At 36.3% G+C, this 21078-nt stretch overlaps 4 non-coding genes across 4 annotated transcripts; 1 reads left to right on the top strand and 3 right to left on the bottom strand.

The window, feature by feature from the left end:
* Positions 1–7063: 7063 nt before the first annotated feature.
* Positions 7064–7136, bottom strand: trnav-cac (transfer RNA valine (anticodon CAC)). The gene has a single exon. It is a non-coding gene; the product is annotated as a tRNA-Val (tRNA).
* A 195-nt stretch (positions 7137–7331) lies between these two features.
* On the bottom strand, positions 7332–7403 carry trnad-guc (transfer RNA aspartic acid (anticodon GUC)). The gene has a single exon. It is a non-coding gene; the product is annotated as a tRNA-Asp (tRNA).
* A 148-nt stretch (positions 7404–7551) lies between these two features.
* Positions 7552–7623, top strand: trnap-agg (transfer RNA proline (anticodon AGG)). The gene has a single exon. It is a non-coding gene; the product is annotated as a tRNA-Pro (tRNA).
* An 881-nt stretch (positions 7624–8504) lies between these two features.
* On the bottom strand, positions 8505–8578 carry trnav-cac (transfer RNA valine (anticodon CAC)). The gene has a single exon. It is a non-coding gene; the product is annotated as a tRNA-Val (tRNA).
* Positions 8579–21078: the final 12500 nt, after the last annotated feature.

The following is a 21078-nucleotide window of genomic DNA, read 5'->3' as shown; positions in this document are numbered from 1 at the left end:
TTAAGTTTTCAATTTATATGTTCATTTTAAGTTTTAAAAATGGTCTGTTCACTGTGTTTTTGGTGAAAAACAGTGAAGAGTCTAACATTTTCCTACTTGGATTTCATGTTTTTGTTTTTTTTTTGGTGTGATTTTAGGTTCAGTTTGTTAATACGGTATGTCTGTAAAGTCACTCAGATGAGGTTTTGCAGAAAAAATGATACAAAGTAAGTCAAGGTAAACAATTTTTTAATGAGAAATATAAAGGCAAAATGAAAAGTATTCAAAAACTGCCAAAATACACTCAGACTCCTAAGGGCTAATATACTGATACAATAATAAGAGGAGTAAACGTTCATACTTGGTCTTAGGCTACGATTTTTTTTTTTTTTTTTTAAGGAGTTACAAAAATGTCCCCTCAGCCGGAACCCATGCATTTAACTTTTTAAGCAAAGAAACATGTATTTAAAACCTAATATCAGAAAGTGACATGGAAAACTATCCAATAAAAACATTTTTAATGCTGCTAATCAGATGTTTTCCCAGGTTTTAACATACTCTAATAGTAGTTATTATTCATTTCCTGGAAATAATATGCAAAAAAAAAAAAAAAAAACTGTTTTGTTTGTTGATTTACACTATAACATGTCACTGCAGACTAGGTTTATCTAGAACAACATAGTTACAGTAACGGCATGAATTGCAGTGTTTGGGGTGGTGTGTAAGTGTCCACTGTGTTGGCTGATATGGAACTAAAACAATAAAACCCATGAATATACAATAGAACAGCTTTGAATAGCTGTCCGCTGGAGTGACAACTATGCATGAAAGGGTTAACAAATCGGATACAGGTCACATACGTGCCAGAAAATCAGATTTGGGCGTAGCCTTAGATTGAGAATGATACCCAGACCATCGCAGACCAGACCAAGTCATGTCAGGACAGAACTGTTCATTGTATTAAACTGATGCTGTGGTGGGAGAGTTCAGAGAGGAGGAGTGAGGGATGGGCTGGTTTCATCAGATCCTTCAGGCAGACAGAACCAGGAATTCACCGCTCAGTCTGAATCTCAAGTAATTGCTTCTCTGCTTTCTGTAATAATGAAACCATCACGGCTCATCTGAGAATGTGGAATTCAATTCTTCTTTTGTACTGCACTTTCATTCCAATTGATGGACCTGGGCCGCATGATATTTAATAGCCTTTCAGCCCTGTCTTTAGTCCAACATGGACAGATCAGGTTTGTGTTTGACATCTGTTGGGGAGAATGGAAGTGGAAAAAATTACAGTGGTCAGATTTATAGTTTAACAAATGTACCGCAGCGGCTTTTTTTTTTTTTTAGCACAATGGAGTGTACCAATGTCTTATGGACTATAATAGTGTGATAATAATATAAATATAGTTAATATTACTTTAGACTCTCCCAGACTGTAAAATAGAACTGTTGTGCTAACATATTATTCTGTGTTACAACAACAACTGATTACTTGATTGGTGATAACACAAAAATTTAAAAGTTAAAAATGTCTTATATCTTGACTTAAAAATCCTTGTCTAACTTAATAAATTCTGTCAATTTAACTTGAGTGACAGTTCAGGAGAGTGGGCGGAGTAAAACCTGCATCATCACGTTTTGGTCACAGAACATCTGAATACATCACTTATCGTCGCTGTTTTTGAGCCTTGTTTCTAAGATGGGCATACATTTTAAAACACGTTTATTTTGTTTAAGAAAGTGCCTCACCTGTTTGAACGTCCACTGTTTGAAATTATGGATGTATTTTTTGAACTGAAATTTCTGCAGCTGAACTGGAATAATAATAATAACTATTTTTCTTATAATTTTTCTTATTATTAATGTAATTATTTTTCTTCTTCTTCTTCTTCTTATTATTATTATTATTTATTATTGTGATTCTTCTTCTTCTTCTTCTTATTATTATTATTGTTGTTGTTCTTGTTGTTAATCTTGTATGTCTTGGTCAGCTTTTAGATGATTAGGTGAGATAGTGAGTTGGAAAGAAATAAAAAAAAGTGGTGCCAGGCACAACAAACCCCACCCCTAGTATGTATTTTGCCCATTATAAGTCAATTGTGAGATTTTTTTTTTTTTTTTAATCAAAAAAAATTTGAACTTTGACCTACTTTTCCCAACGTGTAATGACATCTATTCTGGGTCAACCTAATTTAATATGAATTTAATCAATAGTTTTGCCACTAAAGTGTTAAACAAAGAAACAAACAAACTGAACCAAAAACAATATGATGATTTAAGTCTTTATTATTATTTTGTATTTTTATGTATTTATTTGAAATATCCAGCATGTCATGAAATTTAGAGGAAGATCTGTGGGATGGAGTTGGTTATGGTTAAGAGGCTATAAAATATGCAGGTGCTATTTTTCTTTTATCTTTTATAGTTTTAGGTATGACTACCAATTGTAATGATGCACTTATATATGTGTATATGTGTGTACATGTGTTTGTACAGATATGTATTATTTATTATTCATTTATTTTTGTGAGTTATATCTTGGTTAATGTCTTGGCACAAGTGTGTGTGTATGTTTAACCCTTTCATGCATACTGGTCGCTACAGTGGACAGCTATTCTACAGCTTTTCTCTTCTATATTCATGGATTTTGTTGTTTTCATTGTTTTTTTTTTTTCTTTCTTTTTTTTTCTTCACACATATCTTTATTAAAGTTTTAAGACACTACATATCTTTTCTGACATGAATTGGTAACATTTTGTAGCTCTCTTCTGAGCATAAACCCCTAGAATCACAAGCCCTCCCCATAGTTTTCACACAATTTATCAGTAAATACATGTTTCTGTGCATCAAAAATTAAACATGTGGTGTCCAGCTGAGTGGACATTTTTGCAACTTCATGAAAAACAGGTTCATAAGAATTTGTTTTTTTTTTTTTCATTATTATTATTTTTTAATGTATTTTTTAAATTTTGTAAATTATTTTTATTTTATTTTATTTTTTTAAATTTATTTTTCAGAAGAAAATTTTCAATCGCATTTTTTTTTTTTTTTTCATGCCTGAAGAAGAATAAAAACACTCAGGAAAAAAATTTGATTAAGGTTCTCATAATTTGTGCATGAAAGTGTTAAATTTCTTGTCTGCAGTGACAGACATATACTATAAACAAAAAGTTAAAGATATTTCCTTTTTTTTTTTTTGTCATTTTTTGGTCATTTTTACCATTTGTAAATAAAACTATGTCTGGTCATTAAAAAATATGTTTCAATTCAATTCACACGCAAAAAAGTAAAAAGCGCTGTGCAAGAATCCCAACTGAAAAAAACAGCCCAAATATAAAAAAAACATCCTTAACTTTTTGGTTGAAGTGTATGTTGAGTTGCACCTGCTTCCCAAAAAAAAAAAAAAAAAAAAAAAATTAAAAAGAAGTGTTCAACTAATTAACTAACAAATCTGTGTCCAATAAACAAAGACAATTACACACCAGGGATATTTGATTGAGTCAACATGATGTATGTTAGGAGAATGTGTTCATTTGACGTAAAAATGTAAAGTAGGCCTTTCACTCGTATTATTTTTTATTTGAAACAGCATGGTACATTTTACAGTGCAGACTCAGAGTAGTTGATAATTACTGCTACATTTAATGATTTTGAACAACTACTGGACTGGGAAAGAGAGAAAGAAAAGTCATCCTGTCTTCACGTTTCCCACTGGTAAAACCATTTGTTTTATCCTATTACTAGCGGTCATCAACTGCACATTTGAACTACAATATAATGTGAAGCACACGCCTTAGGACATGAAATTGTATTAGTGAGTGAAGCAATATAAGGAGGTATAAGAGGGGTTGTTAAGACTGAAGCACATATTAAAATAGCTTTTTTATATAACAGAATAGCTGTAATACAAATGGTGGATTTGGTCTAAAATTAAAGTTAACATTATAACATTAATTAAAGCAGTGTCCAAAAAAACTGTTTTTTTTTTTAACAATATATTTAACACATTTTTTATATATACACACATACACTTGTAAATATACACACAACCGTAGCAAGCATGCAGACCTGTACCTCACTAACAAAGGCACCTGCAATATTACAAGTGTTATAAGCAAAAAACAAACAAAAAAAAAATTACAAATAAACAATACACATACACATCACAAACTTCTCAGCCATAAACATTTGTACATAATTTAATGCCCTGTTACACTTACGAGTATTCGAACTCATTAACCCTGTTTTAAGGTTTACACAGCTGAATATTTATTCCTCCTCAATGTCGTTTACTAAATAAACACTTTTAACAAACATCTTAAAAGGTTGCAGCTGTTCGATTAACCCATGAAGACCCAAACAGCCACCAATAATAAAAACCATCTACTGATCTAAAGTGTTTAATAAATACTGAGCCACTAATCCTGTCATTACATGTAAATAATTGGTGAAAAATACAGTTTGTCATCTTTTCATGGTCATCAGATATGACCCATTTGGATGTTCAGAGGCTCTGTGGTTACCATGGAAACACTGTCATCTTCTACAACATTGATTCACTAATAAAACCCATAGAGTTGGATCAATGACAGTAGATGGACACACTGGTTTATGTTAAATTCATGACATCTTTGCTGAGAAAAAGTCACTTTTTCTGCAGTTTTCTCTGTTTTCTTATAATTACTTATGAATTGTTCTGAGTTTTCGTGAACATCTAAAATAAACATAGGAAATTAAACAAAAGAAAATACATGATTTACAGTGAAAAATACAAAATACTGAGGGTAATTTTACAATAAATGATGATAAATCACTTAAGAAAAGTTGAATAGAGACACATTAATTTGGGAACTGACATAAAAGTAGCACTGGGTCTTTTTGGGTTTAGAAAAATCATTTTGAATTTGCTTCCAAATATTTGGGACAGGATTAATAAAAGGCAGGAAAGCTAAGTGGCTCTAAAAGGAACAACTCGAGGAATATTTCACAACTAATTGGGTTAATGACAACAGGTCAGTGACATGACTGGGTATAAAAAGAGCATCTTAGAGAGGCAGTGTCTGTCCAAAGTAAAGATGGGCAGAGGTTCACCAGTCTGAAAAACCACCAGATCTGATATATTTTCAGAGTCATTTTCTTCAGTGCCCAATTACAAAGATAATGGACAAGGTCAAAAATCAATATTGGATGGCTGTGATCTTCAGATCCTCTGGCAGTGCTGCCATCATCTATGAGTACAGTTCATCCACTCATGCAGGTTACAGCTCCGTTATGCAGTGAAGAAACCATATGTGAACATGATCCAGAAACACCACTGTTTTCTTTTTGCTAAAGCTCATTTAAAATGGACTGAGATGAACCAAATTTAACCCTTTCATGCATGAATTATGAGAACCTTATAGTTGAGTTTTGTTTTGTTTTTTTGAGTGTTTTTATGCCTCCTTGGGCATGAAAAAAACAATGAGATTGAGGGTTTTTTCATAGATTTACAAAAATGTCCACTCAGCTACACCATGAATTTTATTCTTGAAGCAAAGAAACATGTATTTAAAACCCAATATGATAAAGCGATATGAAAACAGTGAAATGAAACCATGTTTAATGCAGCTAATCTGATGTTTTCTCACATTTTAACATATTCTAATACTAGTTATTACTCACTTCATGGAGATAATATGCAAAAAATAACAATTAACAATTGATTTCCATTAAAGAACCAATTAACAACAGCAAAGTTACAGTAATGGTATGAATTGCAGTTTATGAGATGATGCATAAGCGTCCACTGTGTTGGCTGATATGAAACTAAAACAAGTAAACCCATGAATATACAAAAGAACAGCTGTAGAATAGCTGTCCACTATAGTGACCACTATGCATGAAAGGGTTAACCCTGTAAAGCCTGAACCATTAAATCATTGACAGAAAATTCCAGTTCTTTGAAACTGGAGCCTTCATTAGTCCTTCTGAACAACCCAAAACATTTTTTTCAAATATGAATTTCCATGTATGAGTTTCAGTATTGTATCATATTGGTCTCATTGCTCAAGTGTTATTATTTTTGAACAAACACAAACATAATTCTAGAAAAGTACTTGGAGAGTACAGACCTCCACCAAGACAGATCAGCCCCCCACCCCCATCACCGCCAAAATTTAATCATTTGTTCCTTGTGCCAGAATCAACATTTCCTGAAAATTTCATCCAAATCCATCCATAACTTTTTGAGTTATCTTGCACACAGACAGACAGACAGACAGACAGACAGACTCTGGCAGTTCACCGCTTACCTTTGTACCATTTCAAGCTGTTTACTGGACTTGAACTGCTTGAATTTCAATACAAAACTGGAAAAATTGGGGTGTTCTAAAACTTTTGACCAGTAGTGTAGACGCAGTTTCTATGAACGAAATGTTGAAAATTTTCATAAATGTAAGTAAGTCTTGTTATGTCCTCCAATAACACATCAAAGTTGAAAATTTGAATTGGTGTATTTGTAGAGTATTCATAAAGGTATTTAGTTTTCTTTGTCAATGTTTAGGGCTTAACCTCTACAGTTATGACTTCTGTGCTCATCTGGCTCTGGAATTCTGCATCATTTTTAGGTCTCTGCAACATTGATTGAGGGCCAAAGATGGCAAAGCATTGAACAAGCACATTAGAACAGCAGCAAAAGCAGTCAGAAAAAGGAAAAGGCATCATTGTTCCGTGCACGGCAGGAGTCTGTGAGAAACCCCAAAGGATTTTCAACCAACACAATGTCCCGGTATGTTAAAAAATCCACCAAGAACCTGAGACAGGCTGCAGTACACCCCAAGGACAAACTGCCAAGAGATAAGATACAACAAAACAATGTCATAAAGGAGAAGTCAAACAAACCCTCCACAAACACTACTGATCTAAAACTTGGATTCACTCTGCCACTTGTTGCTGTTAAAGAAGTAGAACTGACACTTAAGCCACCAGACGATGAAACTCAGGACTTGCAGGACTTTTTGTTAGGCTCAGTAATAGCAGCAATTCAGTGTGCTAGATTCAAAGCACCTCTTGGAAGAGTAACCCAGAAAGAACGCCTACGGTGGCCACTTGTTTCTGCCCGGTTTTGATCCGAGGACTTTTCATGAGTGAGACGAATGTGATAACCACTACACTACAGAAACTGTGGCGCAACTCCGGAGCCCACAAGCTTCGCATTAAAATCAAACTGTACGAGTGACACACGTAGGTTACAGTTCATGGGGGTTGTGTGCTCTGGACTTTCCCACCCTTTTTTGGTGATGCCATTTTTCTCAAATGTGCAGCTTTTGACTTGAGTCCTGATCACAAACAAGCATGCAACAACAACCAAAAAGGAACTCCTCATTGGAGAATCGAACCCCAGTCTTCTGCATGACAAGCAGAGACACTAGCCACTATACTAACGAGGACAGGAAGAACTACAATTTTGCCCCCCCCCCCCTTTTTTTTTTCTCCATCTTTCTTGTGGCACAAAACGCATGAACCAGGCCACAGTAGCCCACAGCATTCATTCAATCTTTATGCTGTCGAAAACAGCTTTGGAAAACATACAAAGGAGGCTCATTGGTCTAGGGGTATGATTCTCGCTTAGGGTGCGAGAGGTCCCGGGTTCAAATCCCGGATGAGCCCAAACTGTTGCTTGAAAATGTGTTTCAACCCTAAAACAGTGCACTTCATAGAGCTGTCCTTGGAAACATCCCTTGAGCTTTTAACCTTGTGTCAGTCACTGACCTCAGGCACATAAAACAGTCAGTGTGAGTGGCTTCTTCCAAGTTGTGTTGTTTAACAGTCTGGGCTCTGAATCCAGCGATCCAACTTTGAGTCTTGGCCGAAGTTTCACAGGCCATCCATGTGGTAGAGCAAGCCGTCCTCAATCAATACCCATTGCAGACAAACTCTTTTTGTGAAGTTGGGAATCCAAGAAGAAAATGTGGGGTTGTTTGTAGAGTATTCATAAAGGTATTTAGTTTTCTTTGTCAACATTCAAGGCTTAACCTCTACAGGTATGGCTTCTGGGCTCACCTGGCTGTGGGATGTTGCATCATTTTTAGGTCTTTTGCAACATTGATTGAGCTCAAGGATGGCAAGGCATTGAAGAAGCACATTACAACAGCAGCAGAAAGCAGAAAGAAACAGGGAAGGGTATCATTGTTCCGTACCGGTATATTACAAATCCACCAACACCCTCAGACAAGCTCCGGTACACCCCAAGGACAAACTGCCAAGAGATAAAACACAACAAAACAACATCATACAGGTGCAGTCAAACAAACCCTCCACAAACACTACTGATCTAAAACTTGGATTCACTCTGCCACTTGTTCTTCCCGGTGGCTGGATGCTGTTAAACAAGTAGAACTGACACTACAGCCACCAGATGATGAAACTGTGGGGCTCACAGGACTTTGTCTGGGCTTTTTGTTAGGCTCAGTAATAGCAGCAATTCAATGTGCTAGATTCAAAGCACCTCTTGAAAGAGCTACCCAAAAGGAATGCTTACGCAGACCACTTGTTTCTGCCCAGTTTCGAACCGGGGACCTTTCATGTGTGAGACGAATGTGATAACCACTACAACTACAGAAACTGGAGCATTGCTCATGAGCCCACAAGCTTCACATTAAATCAAAACCGTACAATGAGCAACGTACGTAGGTTACAGTTTCTGGGGGTTGTTTGCTCTGGACTTTCCCACCATTTTTTTGGTGATGCTGTTTTTCTCAAATGTGCAACATTTGACTTGTGTCCTGATCACAAATAAGCATGCGAGAAGAAAAAAAAGTAACTCCCTGTGGGGGAATCAAACCCCAGTCTTCCCCATGACAGGCAGATATACTGGCCACAAAACTAATGAGGACAGGAAAGACTGCAATTTTGCCCCCCCCCCCTTTTTTTTTTATGTGTTTTTCTTGTGGCACAAAACGTGTGAACCAGGCCACAATACCCCACAGCATTCATTCCATCTTTATGTCATCGAAAACAGCTTTGGGAACCATGAACAGGAGGCTCATTGGTCTAGGGCACAGGTGTCAAACATGCAGCCCAGGGGCCAAATCCGGCCCGCCAAAGGGTCCAATCCGGCCCGTAGGATGACTTTGTGAAATGCAAAAATTACACTGAAGATATTAACAGTCAATCATTTTACTTAAGGGGCCATAAAAAGCCCTACTTTAGTCTTAAGTGGGTCAGATCAGTAAAATACTACAATAAAAACCTACAAATAATGACTATTCCAAATTTTTCTTCTGTTTTAGTGTAAAAAAAAAAAAAAAAAAAGTGAAATTACATGAAAATGTGTAGATTTACAAAGTAGCCTTTCACAAAAAATAGGAAAAACTAGAAATTTGTTAAGAGAAGTAAGTGTAATTTTACTAATTTTCTGCCAGTTACTCAAATATTTTGTACATTTGCAGATCCATTGTGATCTGTAAGTTGTAATCCACATTTACAAATGATAAGCAGAGGCAAAATAGAGCTAAAATTGCACTTATTTTTCTGAATAAATTTCAGTTTTTTCATGGTTGTTCATGTTATTTACATTTTTAAAAGGACAGTTTATAGATGTAAACATTTCCATAATGAAATTTTACTTTTTTTGCTTTAAAACACATTAAAATGTTTGGAGTTGGTATTATTTATAAATTATTATGTTATTTATTTACTGGTCCGGCCCACTTCAGATCATATTGGGAGGATGTGGCCCCTGAACTAAAATGAGTTTGACAACCCTGGTCTAGGGGTATGATTCTTACGTAGGGTGCAAAAGGTCCAGGGTTCAAATCCTGGGTGAGCCTAAAGTGTTTCTTTAAAATGCAGTTCAATCCCAAAACAGTGCAGTTTTTCTAAGATCTCATACCTCACCTTTAAACAGTTAATGTTTTCTATGTTGTACCATGAGTAAAATATGAGTTTATAAGATTTGAAAACCAATGCATTCCTTAATTTTCATCTTCATTGTGCCTCTACAGATCACATCTGTGAGGTCTGGTAATGAATCGACATTTGCAGACTTGGCTACAGCAGCAATTAGCAGTGTTCATATGGAACAAACTGAACAAATTAATCAATGTGACAAAGAAGTGACAAAGACTGATATATTACCTTTGTGTTTATTCAAAGAAAACATCATCATTGTCCTGACCTCTGAGATACAATGACCACATTGGCACATGGTGAGTCACTGGCAGGTTCTGGCTGAAAGACCAAAGCTATTGAAAGTCAGGTTCTTTTATGTCCTGTCCAGAGACAAAGGCAGACTTCCAGCTTTCATAGCCATGCTTCACGGGCCTTTGAGAGACATTTACTGTGAGTTATAACATTTCACGGCAATGGATTGAAAAAATATTTGCCCCGGGTAGACAGAAGCATGAGGCAGTATGAATGAAATAATAGTCACACCTCCGTGAATAGATGGCGAAGTCAGGGATGTGTGTGAAAGGCTGTCGTCATTGACTTGATTTTTTGGTCTATTATGGGACACTTTGCTGACATGGAGTGATGATTTTGATAAACAATGAAGACTATGAAGATATTTGATTGTGCCAGTTGTGGAGATTTTGTCATTTTGGTCGAATAAAAGGCGATTTTGACAAAGAGATGGGATGCTAAAAAGAAAGAGGGATGGAGGCATGGGACGAAGGAGGGGAAGTGGGGATATGAATCCATTAAATGAAGATGGAAATCATTTTCCCTCTAAGACCTCCAATCCTCCTACAGGTAAATGTGAGCCCTCCACACACACACATATACACTCCAGCAATACATTTACAGCTCTCAGCCTGAGATGTAATTAATTCAAGAGCCAATACCGGTGGAGATGAGCGCACCTGCCCTCGCTCTCATTTCCATATAGTGGTATGGCTGGAGGTTTACAATGAGTCCCCCTCCGCTCTTGGCACGAAGATATATCTGCCTTTTTAAAAGAGAAGCCACAACATATTCTCACACTTACTCCCCTTCCTGTTTACTTATTCATCAGACCAAATCAAAAGCAGGTTTTCCCAGTTGGAAACATGCTTGACAGCAATTTCAGCTTGTTCTGGGTGATTTCTGTGTCACTAAAGTCCTCAAATCAACAAATGAGCTGCTACAATCAGACAATACTGAGACATTTCTAAAGCGAAATAGAAATTAAACCCAAATTAAAAGTGTTAGTATTAGGGAAGCAAATTATCGATTACTCCATTAATCATTAGTTGGTTGACCTTATCGATCAATTAGCAATTAGCTGATAAGTGGCGATTTTCCTGAGAACCTGAATTTCTCTTTGGATAGGGTCTATAAGAATAAAAGCTAAATACTGTTCATATACTTCATGAAAAAGCATGTCATTTTCCTTAATGACTGATTTATTGGACCAGTGGATACAGAGCAGGCAGTGACATTTATGGAGTAAAACCAAATAAATTCTGCAGAAAAATTTGATAAAATAAATAGATCTGAAGAGGGGCAGCTTAGAAGGAATGGGCATTTCTGACTTTGCATCACTGACATGATGGAGCGAGATTTCGAGGCAGTCGTGTACCCCCCCCCCCCCTCCCCCTGCTATTTTCCCGTGGCCACCGGGGTGACTGCGGGACATAATGCGGGACATGCCTGTGGCCCGGATCAAGAGTCTGGAGGATGTCCAGATGACCATGGACTAGACCAACCTCCAGGGAAAACACTCCAATCCGATACCGACCCCACATCTGCGCATTTATTTAGGTGGGGGTGCACCGCTCCCACAAACAGACAGGCCGGTCTGTGTTTGGCTCCACCATGTCCCTAAAGCCATTCTAACTCATCAACGCCATGATCCGCTTCGATGACGGGCTATCCAAGTCGCTGTGTTGCAGCCTTCGGAATGGACATGGAAAAGGGCAATCAACCAACAATTAACCGACAATTAATAATTCAAGCGAGCAAATTCTTATGGACAATTCATTGATCGTTGATTAACTGTTTACATCCCTAATTAGTATACAGTTATTTATGAAATTAATGCATTCTTATTCTGTAACTGTGCCTTGAACTTGACTTTATTATTTCCAGTAATAATAATAATAATAATAATAATAATAATAATAATAATAATAATAATAATAATAATAATAATATATTGGAGTTATGTAGCATATTTTTGTCACTCAAGGTGCTTTACACTGAATCCATTATGCTATTGTGATTCGATATATTCGAATTTTCTGCCCCCTGGTGGATTATCATCCCACTATAGCCGGTGGAAGTTTTTTTTTATTTTTTATTATATTTCAATATGGCTGGCATCATTAAATCATCCACATACTTTTTGCAGGAAAGTCTTTGGTAATTTTCAAAAAGTTATATTAAGAAGAACATTTATATTGTCATTCATTTATTTATTTTTTTGAAGTGGCTATGTCCACAGTTCTGTGGGGCTAACTTTCTCATTTGTCTATTACTACAGAGTTAATCAGCGCCCTCATTCTATCATGTGTAGACTGGAGACCTGTCACCCTGCTGCCACAGTACTGTGCCATACCATGGGTCTATGTGGGTACAGGAAAAGGCTGGGGTACCAGTTACTGGATCTTTTGCAGCTTCTAAAAGTTTTGCGTCCATACACGTATCGTCTCAAGAAATATCTGCATCCAGGTGGAAATGAAAAACTGGGTTAAAACAGTGCAATACGTATGACACACCTATATGTGGTGCTGTACACAAACAGACAGAGCGGCAGGATACACTAAAATCACAGAAGAATACAGTGAGCATGTGCATGAGGTCCTTCAGGGTAAAAATGTAAGCACAAGAAGAAGAAGATGGCAGATTTTGTTGTAGTAGTGCTAATAAACTTAGCAGCGCCTGCAGCACAAACACAACTCTGTAACCTGCCATTGTTGTTGTTACCAGTTGTTATGTCCCAGGTTTTGTCCTTCCGGTCACATGGTACTAAGACGTCATCGTTTTCAAAAAGTCTTGTTTTACGGCAACATGAGGGGGGCATTGTGAGATTTTTCTGTTCTGGGACCCTTTCTCCAAAAATACTGTTTCAGGGCACCTACAATGCCAGTGTCATGTGGACTAAAGGCCGAAATGATATTAAACTTTTGCAGATTGACATAATTTCATTATGGTGTGTATGGGGTGTATACACCATATATGGCCACAGTACTGTGGCAACAAGAGGACAATGAGTTCATGGAACAGTATCTGTGATTGGCTCTGTGGCAACAAAATGTCCTACTGTTTATAGTCACAGTACCAATGTTAACCCTTGATTGGCTCTGTGACAATAGACAAACCCATATTTTGTGCCACAGTACTGTGGCAGTAGCCATTGCCTTTAAAAAAAAAAGGTGCTTCATGTACTGAAACAATGCATAGTTACTTGATAATTGATTCTTTATAGTACAGTTAAATTGTGTTAAATTTGTATCAAATGTGTTATACATTTTGTATAAAAATGCCCATTGTATCAAATGTGATACAAAAATATATCATAAACAAAATAAGGCAAAATGTTTATTTGTATATTGTTAAAAGGTCTAATAAATATCTCAGTCCCCCAAAAAATATTTTGTGGTTAGTTTTTGATGGATCAGGTTTTACAGTGGTAATTTTCAAGACAAAACTAAAACATTCAGAAAGTGGTTGTGAGATTAATCTTAAGTATTTGTTCCTGGCTAACTTCACTTTCAAAAGAAAAAAAAATCCCTCTCTGTACGACAGTATTGTTATAATACTGTACACTACTATTATTATTGTAATACTGTAACTCGGAGAGCTGTTTTATCTCACGTGTGATGAAGTGCTGTTCCACCGCATTGCTGCACCAGCTCTACAATTCCTGCATTTCCCAAATGATGCAACCATTAAACAGGTGCAGAGTTCTGTGCACTTTAAGTACTGCCCTGAAGTGCATTCTGGAGTGGACCCAAACAGCCATTCACAAGTCACTCTGCTGGAAGTGAGGGCAGGAACCTTCCACTGAGACACACTCAGTCCACTACGTCTGCTGCTGTCGGCAGCAGAACCACCGAACAGATGCAAATGCATGAACATCTCTTCACTTTCATCACTGAAGCAACAATATTTAAGTCCATGTGAACAAATTATGCTTTTGCCTGTTTTGACTCAGTGCTACTTTTGTGTCTGTTCCCAAATGATTTTTTCTCTCTATTTAACCTTTTTTAAGTGATTTATCTCCATTTATTATAATATTGTCCTCTGTAATTTGCATTTTTTCAATTTCATTTAATTTACTGATTATGTCCATGTTTATTAAAGCTCAGGTTAAAAACTGTGGGTTGTTATGTCATTAACAGAGTAAACTGAAGAAAATGAGACTTTTACTGCAACGATATCAATAAGTGAATGTAAAACCCAGTGTGTCCATCCACTGTCATTGATCCAACTCCATGGGTTTTACTGGTGAATCAGTATTGTAGATGACGGTGTTTCCACGGTAACTATGGAGCCTCTGAACTTCCAAATGGGTCATATCTGATGACCATGAAAAGATGACAAACTGTATTTTATACCAATTATTTACATGTATTGATAGGATTAGTGAAGTGGTTCTCAAACTTTTTACAGTGGAGTCGTCCCTGAAATCTACTTTTTACCCAAGTACCCCCAACTCTCTTCAGCAATTTTGATTGAAAAAAAAAAACAAAAACAAAGTATTTTACACCAAATATTTACATGTATTGATAAGATTAGGCCCAATCTCAATTCACCCCTTAGCCCTTCCCTTTAGCCCTCCCCCTTGGCCCTTGCATTTGACACCCGTTGCAAGGGGTAGGGGTTGAAACACTCCCCTATGAAATGGGACAACCCTTCCAGACCTGTTACGTCATCAGCAGTCATCGATGCCGCTATAAACAGATGCGACAACTTTGTTTGCGATATAATTCCCCATGCCGTCAGCAGCTGTAACCGTCTCTGTTCCATGGGCTTTGGTCATCTTTTTGCAGCTATCAACTATAAACCGCAGAAATGTGATCTATAACAAATTGAAACAGACTTTTTTTTTCAAACATATTTTTAAACTTTTTTTTGGCAAAGCAGGCGTGACAAGGAAAATGTAAAACATAGGACTAACAATAGTACACAGCAGACAGACAGTTGAACCCCAGAGAGGGTAAAAATAAATAAATAAATAAATAAATAAATAAGACAAGAGTGAAACAGATATTTAAACAGACGATCACTTTACGAAGAAAGCGCGTACATTTGTGTGTTTCTTTTGTCACACTACTGCACTTTTTTGCTGTGTTTACCTCCATGTTGCCGATGATTTGAACAGAATTATGGGAAATTGTCATGCGTCGTTGTTTGTGTTGATTTAGTTTAGGGTTTTTGTTTTGTCTCTTCCTGTTTTATTTTGGTGGTGGTGGTCATCTTCCTGTTTTTGTCTTCACTGTCTGTCTAGTCATTGTCTTCCCTAATTCCCAAATTGTTTGCACCTGATGTTCCTCCTGTGATTACCCACACCTGAATGGGATTCCTCCTTCCCCTGTATATTCTCCTCTCTCCCTCTGTCTGTTGTCAGTGCCCAAGAGAAGAACTCCTTTTGTTAACTCTTTCGGTGCCAGACAGTTAAGGGGCTAATAAGCCTTAAAAGTGCCACAGAATTTGGTCGTTTTTCAGTATTTCGCGTCGTTTTTATAATCGAAGTCTGAATCGTCATCAGAACTCATTTTCTAGCAGATGGGACTGTTTTGACAGATCGCTGTGTTTACGATATTACTACAAAATGGCCATCTAATTTGCATATGATTTCATTCATAAATTCATTCATAAAATTTCCCAAGCAGAAAATGAAACGCGAGCTCTTCCTTGGTCAAAAACCGCTCGGTAACATCCGACCGATTGCTACTTAGATTCAAAACGCACCGGACGCAGCCGATTCATTATTGATCGTAATTTGCAAGAAGATTTGAAAGAACGTCATCGAAATGTGAGAAAGAAATGGGGGTGGATGGTTTGTTTGTACACAAATATGGCGTGTTCTCCAAAGCCGATCTGATCGGCCCGTGGCACTTTAAAGGTTGTATTCGTAAAGCCGATTTAATCGGCCCATGGCACTGAAAGAGTTAAGTATCTTGAATCTTGATCCATGTGTTTTGTATATCAGGTTTTTAGTTTAGTATAGAGCATGTTGTGTTTCTCCTTTTGTTCATTAGGTTTTTTTAGTTTATTAATGGGCACGTTGTGCTTCCTCCCTCTGTTTGTCCATTTTTGCCTTTTTGTATATTTGTTAAAATAAATCCTTTTTACCACTGACCCTTGAGAGTCTTGTGCATTTGGGTCCACGCCGAGTGTTGTGCCGTCACAGAAGTTTCTCATACTGCTCCGTTTGTAATGCACTGTAATACCGGATAAGTTGAGTTTATTTAAAAAATTTGAGTAAACCGGTTACCTTAAAAAATTAAGTAACGAGTAATGAAAACTTGAGTGTTTAAACTTAAATGCTTGATTTGAATGGAAATGCTATTTTAAGTACAACACACTTAATGCTAAGTTAATTTAACTTCAAATTTGTTGCAATGTCAATTGCTTCAGATAATTACTAACTTAATACATCAGTGCATTGGCCTCATTCTGAGTTGACTTAAATTAAAATCTTTGCGATACAAATTGCTTTATGAATTATTCAACTTAATATATTGCAGCGTGTATGGAAGTTAAGCAGGAGATAAACTCAGTGTAATTACTAGAACAGGAAGTGCTTTAGTTTGGTGAGGCATAAAGATTTCATTTAAAAAAAAATCTGTTCTAGATGAACAGTAAAGCCATAGTTCTTCCTATGGCTCTCACTCATGGTGCAGCTCTACAAAAAACAAACACAAAAAGGCCATAACACTGCCATACACACATTAAGTCCAAATTAACACTAACACCACAACCCTGCTGAAACCCCTGCACAGAAAAAGAACACATTTTCAACAACATGCCCAATACCCACAATGCAATGCGGAGATAAGTGGTGTTGTTATGACTAAAACTTAGTGATTTAATTCCATTCAACTTAAACTTTTTCGTACTTTCGACTATGTCTACAAATTAGTAGAATATACTTAACATTTTATAGTAATGTAATAAAACTTAAATCATTTAAGTACATTATAATTAAATCATTTTAGTAAATACAAAGTCCGGGCTTACAGTGTGCAGTCCTGAAAAATCTCTGTTTGGGGGACCAAACAGCCTTTCCCCTGCGATTCATCGAGAATCGGGACACCCCTTCACTCAAATGCGCAAAATGGAGGGGGAGGGGCCAAGGGGTAAATTGGGATTGGGCCTTAGTCTTTCGGAAGTTCTTAAATATTTTTATCAGTAGATAATTTTGGTCCCAAGTGGCTGTTTGGGTCTCTATGGGTTAATGACGTAAGCATTTCAGACACAAAGTCATCAATGAAAATAAGTTTTCCTGGACAGATTATTAGGGCTCTGATTTAAAACAAAACTGAAATGACAATGTTAAATTAAATCTGATTGAGTGCAGTACTTAAATCAGCGCAGATGAGGTCTAAGCCATCAATACTTAGGGTTTTTCTTCCTTTTTATTTTTATAATAAAATATCTTGTAAATTTGCACTTACAAAACAATAGTTGCATAATTGGGCTGCTGATGTGTTATTTTACATCATGATCTTACATACAATTGCAAAGTCAAGAATGATTTATAAAGCACAGGGACTGGGGAGTGCACATTCACATGTTTTGCTGGAAAAAGTACGAGAAAAAAACAACTTGTTAAGTGTAGAATTTATACACAAATGTCATATCAATGTATGATCGGTTGATATTTATGCGAATCGAATGTTGTGTTTTGCGTGAATAAAACCTATAGTAAATATTTCAGCAGCTTCAGACCTGATTACCTCTGGGGGCCACGGGCTCGGCTTGAAAGTTTTGTTTTTCCCCTAATCTGTTGTTTGACGAGCTTGTGTTTTCACTCGCGTTTGAACTATAGCGGTTTTCTCTAGAGGCGCTCTATACGAATCAAACACATGGTAATTTAGCGTCTGAACTTCTGCGGTCTCCTTTTGGCCTTGGTCTAAAAGTCACTCCTTCTGATTCCTCCTTCTCCTCTACATGCTGCTCTTCTCTTCTTACATCTCATGCTTTTTTTTTTTTTTTTTTCCCCCTGTTGCATCCCCCTCCCCTTTCCCTTCTTTATCTGTGGTTCACCTTCACGTTACCTCTTCACAGCTAAGCCTGCTGCATCTCCGTTAATGCTCTAATCACATAGTACAGATCTGCATTAAGCACCGAGTTCATTAGGAGTTTACCTACTGTACCTCAGTCCACTGTGTCTTATCTGACCTTGTTTTTATTCACCACTTGTTCCAAACCCAGACAAGCGCTCACATAGTCCTATGAATAGAAACTGTACCGCTAGACATTTACACAAATTACCTTTCGAATAATTCCCATTGGTGTTTTTCAAACAAAGATCAGCAGCAAATATCACCATCTGATTTGCCAAACATTAAAATTACAAGATGTTCGGTTTAAGAAACATAATCTGTCAGTATTTGAAGTCCAAATGTAAATAGCACGAACAAATCCATCTAATCTCTGGTTTTAAAAAAAATGAAGGGTCCTTTGAGTTTAAGCGCGGATCCATTTTAAAAACAGAAAGTTTTATTAAGTTCAGCAATGGAAACTAATAACTGCGTTCTCTACAGTCTACACAGAAGATTCATTTTCACAAGTCACGCTGAGTTACTTGGCCACATTGAATGCATATACACAGCGTTACAGCACACCATGTACAAGCGTAAAAATGTTCCTATTTACTGTATAATGAAAAAGGTTCCATGGTGAAGATGTTTCAGACCTCGGTACAGAGAGTAATGAGACTGAACATCATACAAAGTGTCAGCATCAGAATAAGCTCCTGTTACATGATGAACTGACCAACTCCTGCAACAGTTGCCATTTTATTAGAAATAATTTCACATTTATTACACTGGGTTACAAAAAAATGTTTTTTGCAAGTTGTCTAGGTTTTTTCAACTGAATTAGGACCATTTTGCACCGCTAAATCCAAAAAATTTTTCTCAATCAGGTCAGGTTTTTTGGCTGAATACGTCAGGCTTATTTTTGCAAGATCTTCTAGTCGAAGCCATTTCATTCACCTGTAATATTAAAAAAAAAAACAATCATAAATTGGCAAAAGTAAAATCTTCAGAACTCGTTTATTACAAGAAATATGAAAGAATTTTGTATCATATGATGTGAAAATGCCCATAAATGTAAGCAAAAATGTTAAAAGCCAATATGTAGCATAGTTCAGAAAGTTGACCTGATTGAGCAAAATTAATGTGATTTTTGGATTCAGCACACCAAATTATCCTAAATCAGCTCAAAAACTTAAAAAATAAATTTGTTGTTGACCAGTGTGTGTTGTTGTTATTATTATTATATTATTATTATATATTATTATTATTATTATTATTATCATTATTACTAGCAGCATTGTACCTGTGGTGCCATTGTACAATAGCGCCCTCCCTTGGTGCAACAGCGGCATTGTACCTGTACACCCTCCTGTGCTGCAACATCGGGACATTGATCAGACACACACGTGTCAGACAAACACGCGCCAGACAAACACACTGAACACAGAACACAGAAATGTGCATTATAGTAGGATTATTATTATTATTATTATTATTATATATTATTATTATATTATTATCATCAATCCATCTATCTCTGACAGTTTTCACAATTACTCATACATGGCACATGTATGTAAATATATTACTTAGTAATAGTAGTTTATATTTTTATGTAGTTTTATAGTTTGATGCTCATTCTCTTTGAATTACATCCTTAAATGCTACTTTGTTTTATTTGTTTCAATTTTCTTAAACTGTATTTTATACATGTTAAATTCTCTTGGCATTTAGTGTGGACGGCAAAGTAAGATTTTCATTTCATCGGAAACCTGTTTCTTTACTGATGACACATGACAATAAATGCTTTGAATATCTGAATCTTACTAACGTTCATAGATACCACTGTCCAGAGTTCACTTAACCCCTAAAAACCCAAACAGCCACTGGCAACCAAAAGCATCTATTCATCTAAACTGTTTAATACCTGTTGATCCACTAATCCTATCAATACATGTAAATAATTGGTGTAAAATACAGTTTGTCATCTTTTCATGGTCATCAGATATGACCCATTTGAACGTTCACAGGCTCCGTAGTTACCGTGGAAACACTGTCGTCTTCTACAACATTGATTCACCAGTAAAATCCATGGAGTTGGATCGATGACAGTGGATGGACAGGGTTTTACATTCAGTTAACAATATCTTTGCTGAAAAAGTAACTTTTTCTTCATTTTTCTCTGTTTTGATAATCAACTTTGAATTTACTCTGACTTTTCTTATTCATCTACATGATCTGTGACTTAAATGTAGGAAAATACATGATTTACACCAAAAAAGGCAAAATACAGAGAATGAATTATTTATTTATTTATTTAATTTTATTTATTTAATTTTGTAATAAATTAGTTAAGAAATGTAGAAAAATTCATTTGGGAACTACCACAAAATTAGCACTGGGTCTTCATGGGTTAACTCTTTATCAGCCAAGTGACTATTTTTTGTCATTTCCGCAAACATTAAATATGGGGCCAGTCCTGTGCCTCAGTGAGGTCAAGAAGCATTTTGGTTTTTACAACATTATACAGTGATTCAGAGAGATGTTATGGACATTTTGAAGCTGTAAATAGTGAATATGAGTGATTTTTGTCAGTTTATGAGCTTATAAGAGTTGTTTTATCAAGTGCTGCTCTGATGTTTTATGGCAAGAGGAGGGAGACTGTTGTCACGCCAACCGACGAGGAGGTAGATGATGATGTCCAGTAACACACTAAGGTTGAAATTTGGAATTTCAGAGTATTTCAGTGAGTCTCTTATAAAGGGTTAAAGTGTGACAGGGCAGTTTATGTAAGTTCTTGTTGGCGTTTTAGCAAAACAGTGTAACTCTAATAGACTGAAACAGTCACTGGAGACCAAAAGCATCTACTGACATAAAATATTTAATAACTTCAGAACCACTAATCCTATCAATACATGTAAATAATTGA

This window comes from Sphaeramia orbicularis, chromosome 22 (genome assembly GCF_902148855.1).
Source record: "Sphaeramia orbicularis chromosome 22, fSphaOr1.1, whole genome shotgun sequence".
In the NCBI taxonomy this organism is placed as follows: Eukaryota; Metazoa; Chordata; class Actinopteri; order Kurtiformes; family Apogonidae; genus Sphaeramia; species Sphaeramia orbicularis.
Note: the sequence above shows the minus strand (reverse complement) of the source record. Positions and strands in the feature narration are given on the sequence as shown.